Below are 6000 nucleotides of genomic sequence, written 5' to 3'. Positions count from 1 at the left end.
CCAATAGGTATATTAAAAAGTGTTCAGTATCAATCATCAGGGAAATGCAAATCAAAACCAGAAGGCAATATTACCTCACCTATTAGATGGCTATTATCAAAAGGATCAGAAATAAGTGTTGGCAAGGATATGAGCAAAGGGAACCCTTGTGCACTATTTGTGGTAGTGTAAATTTATGTAGCTACCAGGAAAAAAATATGGAGGATCCTCAAAAAATTAAAGATAGAACTACAATAGGATCTAGCAATTACACTTCTGGGTAATTATTCAAAGAAAATGAAAACACTAACTCAAAAAATATGCACCCCCATGTTTATTGCAACATTACTTACAATAGCCAATACATGGAAGAATCTAAGTGTCCATCAATGGATGACCAAATAAAGAAAATGTTACACAGGCACACTGGAATATTAGTCAGCCATAAAAAGGAAACCTTGCTATTTCATGACAACATGGTGGACCTTGAGAGCATATGGTAAGTGAATTAAGTCAGACAGAGAAAAACTACCACCATCTCATTTATACACGGAATCAGAGAGCGAGAGAGAGTGAGAGAGCAGAACAAGGCAGAGAACTGACCCTGGAAGGTTGGAAGAAGGCCGAATTGGTTGCCAAGACAGCACACAATTCCCCATGCTGGCCTCCAGGGGGCGCCATCAGCCTGCAATAGTTCTGTTACCTTTTAGGGCAAGTCAGGAGGCAGCAGGTGGACCTTGAGGGTGAAGACTGCGAAGATGCGGCCCATCACCTTCAGGGGAGGATGAGCAAGAATGAGGTGTTTACAGTCAGAGGAGGGCCTGAATTTCCTTCTCATTAACTCTGGCTGAGATAAGCACCTCGGCCAGCCTCCTACGGCCAAGGCTCTTTCATGCTTGCTTTTAACTTTGCGGGCCTCTCTCACTTTGGAAGGAAGGAGAAACCGCATCCCAGGAGAAAGAACTCTGAAAGGCTGTTAACAGCACATAATAGCGAGGCCAGCCTCCCCCAGTGCTTCCACAAGGCCCGGGGCCTCAGGGTCACCGCTCACATGAATAGGGAGCTGATTGCCAATTGCTGCTCCGCACTGACTGATGTGTATTTATTCCATTTGAAATGTTCTGAGAATGGAACTGCTACTGAAAAGGAGAGATTTGTATGAGCACAGTGAACACTCAGGCCAGACTCCCAAACCACTAGGGGGTCAGCCTTCTTTCTACATCAGAACGTGCCACGGGATGCAGAGGGGGTTCCAGCATCCTCTGATAACCTAGGAACACCTGTGACTAGGACCAACCTAGTCTCCGCCTCTCAAACCAATCAGTGGGAATTGTTAAAGACACACAGCTGCCCCAAATGGAGTTGGCCATTCAGGAATCACCTGTCAGCACGGGTTAGGCCATCTGTCTGACAGACCCGGGCCATCCCTGAAAGGAAAGTAATAGCCAACTGGCTTTTTCGCCCAATATAACTTGCTTGTTTCTGCTCCCTTCTGCCTATAATAGTCATTAATTTTGTACAGCTCCTTGGAGTTCCTTCAACTTGCTAGATGTAATGCTGCCCTATTTAAGCCGATTTTTATTCAAATAAACTCTTAAGTTTTTTAAATATGCCTCAGTTGATCAATTCACAGAATTAGAAAGTATGGAAGTAGCCCAGTGCTAACTCTGGTGTTGCCCTTTTGTGAACTCTTTGTAAACCATGTGAAATCTGAACCTCAGTTTCCTAATCTGTGAAACGATGGAGCTGGGCTCGATGGCACCCAACCCCTCCCCGGGTCAGCGCTCCATCAGGGTGATGTCCGTCACCTTAGAGGTAGTACCAGTTCTCAAAACGTTTTGCTCTCAGAACGCCATCACCGCCCTTAAAAGCATGGAGAACAAGGACCTTTTGTTTACATGGGTTATTATCTTTCAATATTTATCATTACAAGTTAACACTGAGAACATTTGAAAACACAAGAATACCCAAGTACACATACAAAGCAATGATCTCATCACCCATCGGAGAGTCTCAGAAAACTGCCGTGTGAGAATGAGAGTGAGGTGTAATAACATCTTAGTCTGGTGAGGAAATAGTTTTATCTGTAGATCCCCTCGGAAGGGTCTCTAAGACCGCACGGCCCCCAGACCCCACCGCTGTGAGCACTGTCGGTGTAGTGAAGGCCCCAAAGCCAGTACCTGCACCTGAATCTTGGTTTTGCTACTTGCTGAATACGTGACCTTGGGCCTGTTACTTCCCCACTTTGAGCTCCACTTCCTGGAAAGCTGCAATACTGACAGTACCTCACTCACTGGCTTTTAGAGGCTTCATCAAATAACACACAAAAAATACTTCAACAAATATAAGTGCTCATAAACATGGGCTATTATTCATCAACCAGAGATAAACGTTCATCAAATAAGTACATTTGGAAACTTAACAACAGAAAAAGAAATAAAAATAAAACACTTACCAAGCAACGAAATTGCCGTTTCCCGCCGGCGCCAGACCAGCAGGCGCGGGCAGGAGTTTCATGGAGCTTTAGGCCAATCTTCGGGTCCCTGGGCCCGAGCCGCCCCTGCCCTGGCAGAATCCAGAGTGAGCGCTGGGCCCAGCCAGACCTCCGTCCTCACTGCCCTTGGGTGGTAACTGCCGCCAGCCAGGAGCCTCCCAATTATACTGAAGGCTCCTCCCCGCACACCTGCCCAGCATGAGCCCAAGTGAGCAATTCCCTGCTTCCTCACCTGAGCGCCTCCCCAAACACACGGGCTTCTTTGGCTACTTGGCAGTCAGTGCTGGTCACGATGGGCTGCCCTGGGAATTTCAGGTCAGACTCCATCGGGATGAGGCTCTCTCCCAGCCCTTACCTCTGCCCCTTAATTTTTGCATTTGCCTTGGTGGATGTAATGCAAGGTTATGACCTCTGAACGTGTATTGCATTCACCTGGAGAGCTGAGCTACAGCTGACCCTGGAACAACAGTTTGAACGGCGTGGGTTTTATTTTGGAAACAGTAGGCTAATGGGACACATATATAATTTTTCACATGACCCACTGGCCTGACCACAGTTCATTTGTCCCAGAGTTGACACCCAACCCAAGGTGGACCATTGGCTTCTCTGTTAGGGATTTGGGGATTTGACACTGACAGTCTCCCTCTGGTGACTGAAGCTGAAAGGTACTAGCACAGCTGGGTGGGAGTCTCCAGCCACATGGAGGGATGCGGTCTGTGTGGACAGAGAAGGCGGCTGATGCCACGCAGAGCAGCGGAGACCAGGGAGAGGCCCTCCGTGCTGTTGGGGAGCCTGGCTTTAGTTATCCCTGGATGCGTCTGCATCCCTGCTCTTTCCCAGGCTTGGTGTTTCAACATTTCCTTGGACTTTGTGACTCAACCAATTCCCCTTTGAGATGGAGCTCATTGGAATTCTGGTCTGTCTCTCATAACCACAGCCCTGACCAAAGCAGGTGTTGGAACAGCTTTAGGGTGATTAGAATGAAAACAAAAGAGAAAACAAGCAATGGTTCTAAATTCTCATTTTTGCTGCCTCATGTCTTTCTTAAACATGAATTTTAGGGTCAGTTATGTAATGTTTAAGCAAACTTTATTGAATTGTAACATACCAACAAAACCACACACATACATACACACACACACGAAGCACTGAGCAATCATAACTTTTCATAAAATACATACCTGTGTCACCAACACCCAGATCAAGAATAAGCCCAGCCGGTGTTGCTCAGTGGTTGAGTGTCAACCTATGAACCAAGAGGTTGCCAGTTCAATTCCAGGTCAGGGCACATGCGTGGGTTGCAGGCTCAATCCCAAGTGGGGGCATGCAGGAGGCAGCCGATCGATGTTTCTCTGTCATCGATGTTTCTCTCTCTCTCTCCCTCTCCCTTCCTCTGTCTGTAAAAATCAATAAATACATGCATATATTTAATCAGAGCATTCCCAGTAACCCGGAAGGCTCCTCACGCTCCCCTGCCGGCAGTAAATGCCCGCATGGTAGCCACTCTCCTGTCTCTGACATGGAGATCAGTGCTGCCTGTTTCTGTGCTTAAGGAATCAGACAGCATGTTCTGTCTTGTGTCTGGCTTCTTTCTCATTTGTGAGACGCATCCACGTCGGTGCCTGTGGCTGTAGAGCCTTCTCATTGCTGAGTCATATCCCCAGCTTTGTCTTTTAAATCTTATCTTTGCTTATGGACAGTAGGCTGGCAGTCAGTCCTGGGGACCTAGCAGGGAGCTAATTGTATCATGATTTCTGGATTCAGCAGCCCACTTCCTACAGGTCAAATTCGATGGCCTCCGAACCACCTTCGGGCATGAATGGTCCCAGCCTTTCGTTCTCTTGGGGATGCATGGCTCGTGATGGAGAAAGACCTACCTCAGCAAACTGCCTGGAACTTTTCAGCGGAGAGAAATCGCTTTGATGACGCTGGAAGTTTTATTGAGAAATTACACTGCTCAGCTCAAGTGTGGGCACAGGCTGCTTCCTTCTCGTGAAGGAGGAAAAACAACAAATGACCTGCCCCATGCCTCTTCAGAACGGAGCTTCTGAAAGAAAAACTCGGCACAGCTCTCCTCCAAAATGACCCTTCCCAAACCTAATCAGACCTCACTGTTTATTTCAGCAAACTGCATTCTACCGATAAATAATACATAAGGGCTTTACGATAAATAACCCTTAAGTGAAACTGTATCATGACTTCTGGAAGACAACACCATTCTTCTAATGTTTTACCAAGCAAGCAAACTAATTGATCCACAGGAATTTACTCTGATTGAGTCCAGGGACCCATAATGGCCAACAATCTTGTCTGAATGAGGTCTGAGAGTCCCACAATTCCTATCTCCTCACAGTTCTTCTCTATGCTCTGCCCACCCTCAAGGCCAAAGTTTAATGGCCTCCACCTTGAGGCAAGTGATACAATAGCTACCTGGTGGGAGAGGGCGCAGAGGAGGCAGGGAGGAGCCGCCTGGATCCCCGCCCTCGCAGGTGTCTAAGGCAGACTGTGCCCCTTGCTCGTGAAGAATGTTTGACGAGAGATATTAAGGGGATATAAGTGGGGAGCCAGATTTGCTTTTATCCCCATCCTATCAGTCTCACCTCTTGCTAAATATCTTTCTTTTCTACCTGTTGTGGTTTGCATCAATTTTGTACAAATGTGGCATTTCTAACCTTGAAAATCTCCAAATTATAAAACTTTAAATCAGTTTAGATTGCAGATTATAGGTAGAAAGAGTCCATATTGCAAAACCCTTGTTTTCTTCCATTTCTGCATTCAGGCCACTTTCATCTAAACTTGCTTCTTAGACTCTCTCTCTGGAAAGTTGCACCAACCAACCAGCATATGCCAATATCCCCAACTTTCCTACCCTTATCTCCAACCGCACAGTCTCTGCAGGAATATGATTAGGAAGCTGAGGTCTAACAGGTGACAACTTGCCAGACGCCCCAGACTCAGAAATTCTGAAACATGGCTCTTGCTGTTACAAAATGCGCAAGAGCTGCATAAAGAAAGAAATGAAGGAGGTGACCGCCAGTAGAAGCCAGGAACAAGCACACCTCAGTTCTTGAAACACCAGTTTTACTTTTTTATTTATATATATACACACACACACACACACACACACACACACACAGGTACACGCCAGTTTCCCCTGCCTGCTCCCCCTTTCCAGAAATTGTTTCAGAGCCTACAGCAAAGGGAAGCACTTTTATTCACAAGTAAACACGCGTTTGAAAAGGGACTTCAATACACATTTTGAAAACAAGGTGAGTCACAGCAAACAATGTAAAATATGTGTCTGAAAATAGATTAAGATACACCCTTCCTATAACAGGAGGATGTCATAGTTTAATCGGAAGAACAAAGGGGAGTATAACATTAAGAATTTCTTCATTGCCCTGGCCTGTTGCTCAGTAGTTAGAGCATCGGCCTGAGGACCAAATGGTCTCAGGTTCTAGTCCCGGTCAAGGGCACGTACCTTTGTTACAGGCTCAATCCCCAGCACCTGGGTCAAGGCACGAGTG

This window comes from Myotis yumanensis, unplaced genomic scaffold (assembly GCF_028538775.1).
Source record: "Myotis yumanensis isolate MYYU_CA2020_CCGP unplaced genomic scaffold, mMyoYum1.0.hap1 SCAF_13, whole genome shotgun sequence".
Taxonomy (NCBI): domain Eukaryota; kingdom Metazoa; phylum Chordata; class Mammalia; order Chiroptera; family Vespertilionidae; genus Myotis; species Myotis yumanensis.
This window is presented reverse-complemented; position numbering follows the sequence as displayed.